Here is a 13120-nt window from a genome sequence, read left to right on the forward strand (position 1 = left end):
TTTTGCTCTCGGAGCATTCAGAGCCCACACTTGACACCCTGGCCGATGATTTGTTTACCTATGGATAACATGAAAACAGCCTAACCAGCTTTGCAACAACTTGATTCTGCTTTTTTTGCCAATGTTTACTGACACCAGCCATATTCAATGGGTGATGTACACTTTAGCTTCAGACATGTAGCTAGCTAGCTAGGTGGTAAACAATTAACCTAGCTAGGTAAACAATATGTAAGATCACACATGTTATGTAACTTTAGCTAACGAGCCAGCCAGCTAACGTTAGCTAGTTAAACAATAATGAACATAGTAACAACATGATTTGGGACTAGACTGCATGAATATGCTGGGAGCTAACCAACCAGGTTCAATGTTAGCTAGCTATCATTAGGCTCTAACTAGCAAAGCAAACAGCTCTGGGTTACGAATAATAATGTCAGCTAGGGAGCACAGCCAGCTAACGTTAACTAGCTAGCTAACAGTACACTTTAGCTTAAGACATGTAGCTATCTAGCTAGGTAAACAATGAACATAGCTAGGTAAACAACATGTAAGATCACACACATGTCATATAATGTTAGCTAACGAGCCATCCAACTAACGTTAGCTAGTTAAACTACAATGAACATAGTGCCACATCATGTTGTTACTACACTGCATGAATATGCTGGGAGCTAATCAACCAGGTTCAATGTTAGCTAGCTAACATTAGGCTCTAACTAGCAAAGCAAACAACTCTGGGATACGACTAGGGAGCCAGCCAGCTAACACTAGCCCTTAGTTTGAAGATGTAATCCGGAGGCAGGTGTTTTCTCCACCTCTTTAGCTATCATACTCTAAGTCCACTGACTTGATCCTCCAGAAAGTGGAGAGCAACACTTATGCAGCTCCACAACAAGACACATTTCCTACATTAAAAAAAAGCTGTGTTCAACAGGATCACCAACACAGACTGACCAGCTCAAATAGACAGAAGCCCTCTATATGGCAGACCAATCCAAACTCCTCTGTCGACATGTCCAGCCCACTCATTATCTCAGCCAATCATTGCTAGTGGGAAAGTTGCTGTCGTAATTTAACAATTTTATTCATATTTACAGATGTCATACAAGTTTGTTATTAAAGCACATGAAAGTTCACATGTTCCAGAAGGTATTTCTGCCAAAAAACGCATTTTGATAAAAGAAGAAACATTTTAAAATGGCTCTCCTGTGAAGTCGTGACTTAACACATACACCTAGTTTCCTGAAACGGGTCACAAATGTGGAATGTGTCAATAGTCACATTGGGAACAAGCTGAGGTTCAACCTCTGTCTGGTTTCCTTTGAACTGCTTCTCTAGGGTATTTTTGTTGTGGGTTTTGTGGTTCGTGTTGTGAGGGTGGGTAGCAGAGTGCATTTTAGTCCCTGTGTCGCCTGTGGTTTGATTGTGTGTGGTGACCTGGTCGTGAGGTTTAAACTCTCGTCAAATGGCACGATGCTAAACAGAAACTTTCCCACAGATGGCTGGACATGATCTGCCCTCAGAAGGTACGTGAATGAGTCATTGAGCATGGACACATGGACCTCTGTTGTGTTGTGGTCGGCAAAATATCCCAATTGGTAAAGTAAAGATGTTGATTGATTGGCAGTGTTGTTGTTGTGTCCTTGATGTACCAGGGCCTCCTCCATGGCCACCCTGCCCTGGACCATGTCCCGGAAGGTAAAGCTCTCCACAGAGAAATTGGATCCATCCAAGAGGTCAAAGGTCACCTTGACCAGCTTGCCGTGTTTGGGAGGTGGCAAGTTGTGGAAGACGGGGTCGCTGCAGCTGAGTGTGGCAAGCTCTGTGGTGTCCATAGCGTCTTTCCTCAGCTTTACGGCGATGCAGCTGGGGATCAGGAGGCGCTTTGCTGAGATGGATGAGCGGTCGAACCGTGACAGCCGTCACAGCAGTTAGGTTACTTTCCGGGGTTGAGACCGTGAACTCAAAGCTATCCGAGGAGGAAGTGAGGTCTGTCATGTGGTAGGACAATCTGCCTGAGTGGAGATCCTCCTGGTTAAACTCACTGACTGGCAGGTCAGACATGAGGAGACAGCCATGGTGTGGCAGTGTGGTCACTGTGTAGTTGATGGTCACACTGTCTCCCATTGGTCTCTACAGCCACATGTTCTGCTGTCAAGGTAGCGATGGTCTGACCCTGAACTAGCTTCACGCCCATGTTGTTCACCATGGATACGGTTGCCACAGCGACCTCCAGGTTGAAGAGCTTGTAGAGAGGCCGATGAACACTCCTAAAGATGGCTTCCCGTCCTGGATGAAATGGACCCTACCTTCGTGGATGTCCGCCTAGGAGAAGGCAGAGACCGTCTCTTTCAGGTACTCTCCAAGGCCCAGGTAGCCATTGGTGGGTTTGTTGATCGCCTAAATAAAATCACAACGAATGTACATTTATTTCAAGTGCATTTCACAGACATGTCGCAACACACTTCACAGCAAAAGGAGGGAGGGAAGACAATGGAAACTTGTGCAACTTCTGGCGACCATTTACTGTGAACACGCTTTAAGTTAGTTTTAACAGTGGCCAAGTTGGCTACTGTGGCTATTTGATCATAGTGAAGGCCTATCAGAGTGGCATACCATCCCATGACATTTTCACATGGAAATAGATTGAAATAGCTCTTCTATGATACAGCCTTTAGAAGCAGCCATGTGTGGTGTTCAATGTAGGCCTAATTCCATAAGACTTTTTAAAAACATTGTGCGGGGGCTTGACAACCTTTTTATCGATTTGTTCTACAGACAAGTAGGTGACTGAAAATGCTGCGTGACGCAAGAAACCACTTTACAAAATGAAATATATTATTCTTCCCATGCCATTAATATGACAGAGAACCGTACAAAAATGTAGGCTATGCTACCCTCTGCCTATTGGCTTCTTAGCTTATTCAAGCCTGTCTCAAAATACAACACTGCCTCTTTAAGACATAAAGCTTTTCAAAGATGGCTAGAAATGTACACGTTTTGTGCTCTTGTAGGAAGCAATCACTCCCCCATTGCTATCCAGAAAGGTGCTATAACCGGGCTAATAGTTCACTAACTAACAAAGAATATGAACAAAGGTGCACACGCGACTCCACGTGGATCTGCGCATTGATCTCAAAACAAGCGCATCTACACTCGACCGCACATGCCTGTCAATGCCATAGCATCCTCTGATGCGCCTTGCCTAAAATAAAATCACAGACTAAGTCGTGCATAGTTAGATTTGTCTTGGTATGTTGCATTTAAAGGACATAATATTACGTTGATTCGATCAGAAACATTGATAGTGTAAACGACACGGGTGAAAATAAAATCACTGTAATAATGACAACAATAATAAGTAGGGTATAAACAACGAGGGGCTGTGAGTCCTGTATAAATAATGCAAGGGCGGGTGTAAAGCAAGGCACAAAGCATATGACGGAAAAGAAAGAAGGGAAAATAAAAACGAGTATAGACCTTTGAAGTGGATCTCCTCTGGAGGGGCATCCAGATACCCCACCTGGAGGTTCTCCGGGCTGAAGACCACCGTGTGTCCCCCTGCACCAACCTCAGACTGGGGGCTTTGGTCTGGAGCAGGGGTGGCTGGTCATTGACGGGGGTCACCGTGAGGTCAAAGGACTCTGTCACTATCAGGCTGTGGTCTGAGAGTCCCTGGGGAGGACGGCCTATGCGGTTCAGTCAAGCATCGAAGGTGAACACGTCTTGGATCGTCTCGGAGCTGGTATGCAATGCCGAACTTATCCAGGATGAACTAAAATAATTTGGGTTTGGTGCTGGTCAGGTTGTTACCCCCACAATGATGACTCCGTGCTGGGGTAGAGAGGTGACCAGACCTCATAAGAATGTCGCTGGGGTTCCAATAGCTTATCCAGCAAGTTAGAGGAATCAATCAAATGTATTTATAAAGCCCTTCTTACATCAGCTAATATCTCAAAGTGCTGTACAGAAACCCAGCCTAAAACCACAAACAGCAAGCAATGCAGGTTTAGAAGCACAGTGGCTAGGAAAAACTCCCTAGAAAGGCCGGAACCTAGGAAGAAACCTAGAGAGGAACCAGGCTGGGGTGGCCAGTCCTCTTCTGGCTGTGCTGGGTGGAGATTATAACAGAACATGGCCAAGACGTTCAAATGTTCATAGATGACCAGCAGGGTCAAATAATAATAATCACAGTGGTTGTCGAGGGTGCAATAGGTCAGCACCTCAGGAGTAAATGAAAGTTGGCTTTTCATAGCCGATCATTCAGAGTATCTCTACCGCTCCTGCTGTCTCTAGAGAGTTGAAAACAGCAGGTCTGGGACAGGTAGCATGTCCGGTGAACAGGTCAGGGTTCCATTGCCGCAGGCAGAACAGTTGAAAATGGAGCAGCAGCACAGCCAGGTGGACTGGGGACAGCAAGGAGTTATCAGGCCAGGTAGTCCTGAGGCATGGTCCTAGGGCTCAGGTCCCCCTTAGGGCTCAGAATTACTTAAAAATCATGCAAATGTGATTTTCTGGATTTTTGTTTTAAATTTCGTCTCTCACAGTTGAAGTGTACCTATGATAAAAATTACAGACCTCTACATTCTTTGTAAGTAGGAAAACCTGCAAAATCGGCAGTGTATCAAATACTTGTTCTCCCCACTGTACTTAAATTCACACAGGACACCAGATAAGACAGGATAAATACTCCAGATAACAGACTGACCCTAGCCCCCGACACATAAACTACTGCAACATAAATACTGGAGGCTGAGACAGGAGGGGTCGGGAGACACTGTGTCCCCATCCGACGATACCCCCGGACAGGGCCAAACAGGCAGGATATAACCCCACCCACTTTGCCAAAACACCGCCCCCACACCACTAGAGGGATATCTTCAACCACCAACCTACCATCCTGAGACAAGGCCGAGTATAGCCCACAAAGATCTCCGCCACGGCACAACCCAAGGGGGGGGCACCAACCCAGACAGGAAGATCACGTCAGTGACTCAACCAACTCAAGTGATGCACCCCTCCTAGGGATGGCAAGGAAGAGCACCAGTAAGCCAGTGACTCAGCCCATGTAATAGGGTTAGAGGCAGAGAATCCCAGTGGAAAGAGGGGAACCGGCCAGGCAAAGACAACAAGGGCGGGTTGTTGCTCCAGGGCCTTTCCATTCACCTTCACACTCCTGGACCAGACTACGCTCAATCATAGGACCTACTGAAGAGATTCAATAAAGACTTAATTCAATAAAGACTTAAAGGTTGAGACCAAGTCTGCGTCTCTCGAATGGGTAGGCAGACCATTCCTTAAAAATGTTGCTCTATATGGGAAAGCCCTGCCTCCAGCTGTTTGCTTAGAAATTATAGGGACAGTAAGGAGGCCTGCGTCTTGTGACCGTCAGTCCCTCATTCACTTAAAATAACAATAGAACAGAGAAAGAGAAGGACAGGGATATTGTAACTTCAAAATGCAAGGGGCAGTTACAAGTACACTATAAATGCATCATGTACATTTTACCTGTAGAAGCACCCAAGTGGCTATTATAGTCACTGTAATCAACATGACTAAATATTATAAAGAAAACATACCCATTCCAGGCATAGATACAGTTGTTTCTCTCTCTCTTAAAGGTCCAATGCAGCTTTCTTTATCTCAATATTAAATAATTTTGGGTAACAGTTAAGTATCTTAGTCTGATTTTTTAAAATTAAAATGGTTGAAATTAAACATATAGCATCTTATCAAAAAGCAATTTCTCAAGCAATAATGTTGGAAGGACTGTATAGAAGTGGTCTGAGGGAGGGGCCTAATTAGAAGAGGCTAATGGCTCCCGGGTGGCGCAGTGGTCTAAGGCTAGCTGTGCCACCAGAGACTCTGGGTTCGAACCCAGGCTCTGTCGCAGCCGGCTGTGACCGGGAGGCCCATGGCACAATTGGCCTAGGGTTACGGAGGGTTTGGCCGGTAGAGATATCCTTGTCCGCGCACTAGCAACTCCTGTGGCGGGCCGGGCGCAGTGCGCGCTGTGTTTAGAAGCAGTGCGGCTTGGTTGGGTTGTGTTTCGACCTTCGTCTCTCCAGAGCCCGTACGGGAGTTGTAGCGATGAGACAAGATAGTAACTACTAACAATTGGATACCACGAAATTGGGGTGAAAAGGGGGTAAAATTCAAAAAAGAAGAGGCTAATTAATGGGAGGGATATGTAAACCTGAAAACTTGATGTTATTGGCAGAGAGGTTTGAAACTCTTTGTTATCGGTCTATTAACTGATGTCACCAGCCAGGCCAAAACTCCACTGCAAAGAAACCACTAATAAAGGACACCAATAAGAAGAAGAGACTTGTTTGGGCTAAGAAACACAAGCAATAGACATTAGACCGGTGGAACTCTGTCCTTTGGTCTGATGAGTCCAAAATTGATTTTTGGTTCCAACCACCATGTCTTTGTGAGATGCAGTGTTGGTGAACGGATGATCTCCGCATGTGTGGTTCCCACCGTGAAGCATGGAGGAGGACATGTGGGGGTGTTTTGCTGGTGACACTGTCTGTGATTTATTTAGAATTCAAGGCACACTTAACCCGCATGGGGTACGCCATCCCGCATGGGGTACCCGCAGCGATACGCCATCCCATCTGGTTTGCTCTTAGTGGAACTATAATTTGTTTTTCAACAGGACAATGACCCATCACACCTCCGGGCTATGAAAGGGCTACTTGACCAAGAAGGAGAGTGATGGAGTGAGGCATCAGATGACCTGGCCTCCACAATCACCCGACCTCAACCCAACTGAGATGGTTTGGCATGAGTTGGACTGCAGAGTGAAGGAAAAGCAGCCAACAAGTGCTCAGTATATGTGGGAACTCCTTCAAGACTGTTGGAGAAGCATTCCAGGTGAAGATGGTTGAGAGAATGCTAACACTTTTTTGGTTACTACATGAATCCATATGTATTATTTAATCATTTTGATGTTTTCACTATTATTCTACAATGTAGAAAATAGTACAAATCAAGAAAAACCCTTGAATGAGTAGGTGTGTCCAAACATTTGACTGGTACTGTATGTAAAAAACAGACAAATCACATTCAGACACCACTGCCCCTTTAACTCCACTATACATACACATACCATGTTTTGTGTGAAGGAGGAGATCTCTGCGGTAGAGTTGCCTGTCTGTTTTCTGACCAGTCTCCCCAGCTTTGGAGGACTGGTAACACTGTAAAGAATCGAGTGGTCACCTCCTTTCTCACCGTTGTTATTGGTAACCACCAGAAGTTCATTCTGCTATAACAATAAACAACATTGACCAACGTTGTACAAAATTCTTTGTCTGTTATAACGTCACTAGAATAACATTAGAACACAGACAGGCAGTCTAAGTAGCAATTTCATGTTATGATTTTTTTCAGGTGCAGCTATCTAGGTAGCAGTGGAAGCTGGTGGGAGGAGCTATAAGAGGACAGGCTCATTGTAATGGCTGCAATTGAATAAATGGAAAGGTGTCAAACGTGGTTTACATATGTTTGATACCGTTCCATTTATCCCATTCCAGTCCATACAATGAGCCCGTCCACCTACAGTGAGGGAAAAACGTATTTGATCCCCTGCTGATTAAGTATGTTTGCCCAATGACAAAGAAATGATCAGTCAATAATTTTAATGGTAGGTTTATTTGAACAGTGAGGGACAGAATAACAAAAAAATCCAGAAAAACAAATGTCAAAAATGTTAGAAATTGATTTGCATTTTAATGAGGGAAATAAGTATTTGACCCCCTCTCAATCAGAAAGATTTCTGGCTCCCAGGTGTCTTTACATACAGGTAACGAGCTGAGATTAGGAGCACACTCTTAAAGGGAGGGCTCCTAATCTCATTTTGTTACCTGTATAAAAGACACCTATCCACAGAAGCAATCAATCAGATTCCAAACTCTCCACCATGGCCAAGACCAAAGAGCTCTCCGAGGATGTCAGGGACAAGATTGTAGACCTACACAAGGCTGGAATGGGCTATAAGACCATCGCCAAGCAGCTTGGTGAGAAGGTGACAACAGTTGGTGTGATTATTCGCAAATGGAAGAAACACAAAAGAACTGTCAATCTCCCTCGGCCTGGGGCTCCATGCAAGATCTCACCTCGTGGAGTTGCAATGATCATGAGAACGGTGAGGAATCAGCCCAGAACTACACGGGAGGATCTTGTCAATGATCTCAAGGCAGCTGGGACCATAGTCACCAAGAAAACAATTGGTAACACACTACGCCGTGAAGGAATAGAATCCTGCAGCGCCCGCAAGGTCCCCCTGCTCAAGAAAGCACTTATACATGCCGATCTCTAGTTTACCAATGAACATCTGAATGATTCATAGGACAACTGAGTGAAAGTGTTGTGGTCAGATGAGACCAAAATAGAGCTCTTTGGCATCAACTCAACTCGCCGTGTTTGGAGGAGGAATTCTGCCTATGATACCAAGAACACCATCCCCACCGTCAAACACGGAGGTGGAAACATTATGCTTTGGGGGTGTTTTTCTGCAAAGGGGATAGGACAACTTCACCGTATCAAAGGGACAATGGACGGGGCCATGTATCGTCAAATTTTGGGTGAGAACCTCCTTCCCTCAGCCAGGGCATTGAAAATGGGTCGTGGATGGGTATTCCAGCATGACAATGACCCAAAACACACGGCCAAGGCAACAAAGGAGTGGCTCAAGAAGAAGCACATTAATCTCCTGGAGTGGCCTAGCCAGTCTGCAGACCTTAATCTCATAGAAAATCTGTGGAGGAAGCTGAAGGTTTGAGTTGCCAAACATCAGCCTCAAAACCTTAATGACTTGGAGAAGATCTGCAAAGAGGAGTGGGACAAAATCCCTCCTGAGATGTGTGCAAACCAAGTACTAAGTCATGTTTTGCAGAGGGGTCAAATACTTATTTTCCTCATTAAAATGCAAATCAATTTCTAACATTTTTGACATGCGTTTTTCTGTATTTTTGTTGTTGTTATTCTTTTCTCTCACTGTTCAAATAAACCTACCATTAAAATGATAGACTGATCATTTTTGTCAGTGGGCAAACGTACAAAATCAGCAGGGGATCAAATACTTTTTTTCCCTCACCGTATCGCTCCTCCCACAAGCCTCATCTGCTAGGCAGGATATCTAGGAAGATTACACTATTGAAAACATAAACAGGAGGCAGACAAACTGAGAATATCATGTGATAAGCTTTGTTGTTGAAGTATGCATAGATAACAGGAAGCATCACATACTGTGTCACTATTAGAATGGTTTCAAGGGTGATTGGACTGCTTTACTGTATGTCGGACTATGCCCCCTTCTTTATCGTCCAACCTTAATAAACTAGGACTCTGACCGGTAGCCGTAGTTACTGAAACATTAAGTATGATTATGATTAAGTTACTTAGTAGTCTACCACATTTACCAGCTGGTACAGGCTGGCCGCTCGCACTATGATCATTTGACTCAGTACAGGCTGAGAATGACTCTATTATGCAGCAGAAAGACTAAGGCTTTACTAACCTGGTCCCAGATCTGTACGTGCTGTTTTGCCAACACCTATGGTCACTGTCACGCGAGTTGACAAGACAGCACAAACAGATCTGGGACCAGGCTAGAGAATGAGGCTTTAATTCTATTTCTTATTATGTTACCTGGGAATACCGTAAGTGTCTGGTTCAAGGTCTATTTATCCATTTCCTGTTGTGTTACCTGGGAACACCGTGAGGGCGTGGTTACTCTCCAGGCTGAGAACCACTGAAGATCTGACGTGGGTAAAGTTCACCCCATCATTGACCTGGAAGTGGAATCCTCCTGACAGGGGACCTGCATTAATAATCAATCTTTATTAATTTATGGTGAAACAATCCCAAACCATTGTAAGTCTTCTCAGGTGTGATATATTTCACTATCAAACATACAGTGCCCTGAAAAGTATTCATCCCCCTTGGCGTTTTTCCTATTGTGTTGTATAACAACATGTCATTTGAATGGATTTTTCTTTGGGTTTCATGTAATGGACATACACAAAATAGACCAAATTAGTGAAATGAAATGAAAAAAAAGAACTTGTTTAAAAATATTATCTAAAATAAAAAACTGAAAAGTGGTGCATGCATATGCACCCCCTTTGCTATGAAGCCCCAAAATAAGATCTGGTGCAACCAATTAACTTCAGTAGTCACATAATTAGTTAAATAAAGTCCAGCTGTGAGCAATCTAAGTGTCACATGATCTGTCACATGATCTCAGTACATTTACACATGCTCTGAAAGGCCCCAGAATCTGCAACACCTCTAAGCAAGGGGCACCACCAAGCAAACGACACCATGAAGACCAAGGAGCTCTCCAAACATGTCAGGGACAAAGTTGTGGAGAAGTACAGATCAGAGTTGGGTTATAAAAAAAATCCTAAACTTTGACATCCCATGGAGCACCGTTAAATCCATTATTAAAAAATGGAAAGAATATGTCATCACAACAAACCTGCCAAGAGAGGGCCGCCCACCAAATCTCATGGACCAGGCAAGGAGGGAATTAATCAGATAGGCAACAAAAAGACAAAAGATAACCCTGAAGGGGCTGCAAAGCTCCACATCGGAGACTGGAGTATCTGTCCATAGGACCACTTTAAGCTGTACTCCACAGAGCTAGGCTTTACAGAATAGTGTCCAGAAAAAGGCATGTGGGCAACTCCCCAAACATATGGAAGAAGGTACTCTGGTCAGATGAGATTCAAATTTAGCTTTTAGGCCATCAAGGAAAATGCTATGTCTGGCGCAAACCCAATACCTCTCATCACCCCGAGAATACCATCGGCAGGAACTGGGAAACTGGGAAACTGGTCAGAAATGAAGGAATGATGGATGCCGCTAAATACAGGGAAATTCTTCCAGAGATTTGAGACTGGGACCTTCCAGCAGGACAATGACCCTAATCATACTGCTGAAGCAACACATGAAGCAACACATGGGTGGTTTAAGGATAAACATTTAAATGTCTTGGAATGGCCTAGTCAAAGCCCAGACCTCAATCCAATTGAGAATCTGTGGTATGACTTAAAGATTGCTGTACCCCAGCGGAACTCATCCAACTTGAAGGAGCTGGAACTACGCTGGAACTACGCTGCATTTTGGTCCTCCTCTTCTTTCGACGGAAGAAAGCCGTTACAGAACCACCCACCACAACAGGACCAAGCGACGTGGTAACAGGCAGCAGCAGGAGAGGCAGCAGCAGCGGGAGAGGCAGCACTATTTGGAGAAATGGACTTGGGAGGAGATCCTAGACGGGAAAGGACCCTGGGCACAGCCAAGAGATTATCGCTGCCCCAAGGAAGAGCTGGAGGCAGCGTAGGCGGAGAGGCGCTGGTATGAGGAGGCAGCACGGCGGCGCGGATGGAAGCCCGAGAGTCAGCCCCAAAGTGGTAGGCATGTCGTGTAAATCAAATGATACAAACCCCCCCCCCCCCCCCAAAAAAAAATCCATTTTAATTCCAGGTTGTCACGTTCTGACCATTGCTATTTTGTGTTTCCTGTCTTTGTGTTCTCTGCACCAGATAGGACTGTTTCGGGTTTTGCCCCGTTTGTTATTTTGTATTTGTATTATTAAACATGTTGAACACGAACTACGCTGCATTTTGGTCCTCCTCTCCTTCGACGGAAGAAAGCCGTTACACAGGTTCTAAGGCAACAAAATAGGAAAAATGCCAAGGGGGTCAATACTTTCACAAGCCACTGTAAATCCTCCCTTGCACATGCAGTCTTTCTTTTTAGTGTCCTATTCAGCACACCCAGCACACTCAGCTGCCATAAGGGCAGAGGTGCAGCGACCCCTTGCCTTGAACAGGACTGTAGAATCTACAGCCATGTCTCAGGGCAAAGCTACACCCTTAATGATATGTATCTACTGTAGCATTCTCACCCACTGTGCGCAAACACCAGCTGTCCCCAAAGGATGAGTTTCTGGGTGAAGTTCAGGATGTGCCTGGAGGGGGAGCTCTTCAGTGCCCGGTGTATGTTGCTAGGCGGGGTTACGATGAACTCTAGGTCCTCAGGAGGAGAGTCACTGTCCTCAACACTCAGGTCATCTACGCAGATCTCTGTGACTGAGTTCACCCACACCTGTATGGGGGAAAGGTACAGTAAAGGACAGAGGGTTAAAGCATTACCCAAACCCTGACAAAACATGGCATAACATAACACACACCTGGAAGTAATGCTATCATGCCCTTGAATGATCTGTAGGTGGAAATAAATGTGGCTCGTGTGCGCCTCCTGGTGGACATGTTGGGCACTTCATTAACACAGATTGAACTGTTGGATGGTGGCTCAGAAATGTGAAAAAAAAAATCTAGGATTATCTCCTTTCCCAGATCGCTATAATCCATAGGTCATTCATTTTCTTATTATCATACTCAGCTACTCTAAAGAGGTGTTGTGTAGCTGTGAGAATGTGAAGTATTTGATCAATTAGGGCACACTTTAAACTCTAACACTCTGCACTTACACAATGGTTTTCCATGACAGAAGAAAAGTAAAAGATGTTGCTAAGTACTCAGTGACACAGTTTCCTCAACTCAACCTAAAGATAGAATCCAATGACACATTTTCCTCATAAATCGCATCCACAAAACCATGAGACTAAAGCAACTTTTAGGTAATACATTCTCCACTCTGTTTTGGGACAGTTTCTCAAGTTCCTTCTAATGCGTATTTCAGTTCTTCCATCTCTGTTATTACACGTATGTGTTTTAAACACACTAAAACACTCAACCTTAATATCCCGTTTGCTGTTATGACTGGGGCCTCATTGTTGACAGGCGTCACATGGACAAACATCGTGTAGGGCTAGCTGTGCTTCCGGATGTCGGTGTCCTTGGCCATGATGTTGAAGTTATCTGCCAGTGTATGACATCCATCTTGGACATAATAAATATGTCCTGAATCCACCTGAAACCACAGAAATGACCCAGAAGTTAGGAAATCTATCTGCCCAGTGGAGACACTACTCTCAAAACCCTTCTGGTAGAACAGGTTCTACATCAATCATATCCTCCTGAAGAAGATAAGAATTTACAGTAGATGACCTTCAAGCTGAGATAAGTGTCTGTTGTTGACCTGT

The 13120-nt window shown here is 44.6% G+C and overlaps 1 long non-coding RNA gene across 1 annotated transcript; it reads right to left on the reverse strand.

The window, feature by feature from the left end:
* Positions 1-1063: 1063 nt before the first annotated feature.
* Positions 1064-12942, reverse strand: LOC115128963 (uncharacterized). Its single transcript, XR_003863575.2, has 5 exons — positions 12773-12942; positions 11921-12120; positions 9713-9826; positions 7115-7270; positions 1064-2400 (listed from the first exon to the last, which is right to left on the reverse strand). It is a non-coding gene; the product is annotated as an uncharacterized LOC115128963 (long non-coding RNA).
* Between the last annotated feature and the right edge of the window lie 178 nt (positions 12943-13120).

Source organism: Oncorhynchus nerka, linkage group LG4, assembly GCF_034236695.1.
Source record: "Oncorhynchus nerka isolate Pitt River linkage group LG4, Oner_Uvic_2.0, whole genome shotgun sequence".
NCBI classification, from domain to species: Eukaryota; Metazoa; Chordata; class Actinopteri; order Salmoniformes; family Salmonidae; genus Oncorhynchus; species Oncorhynchus nerka.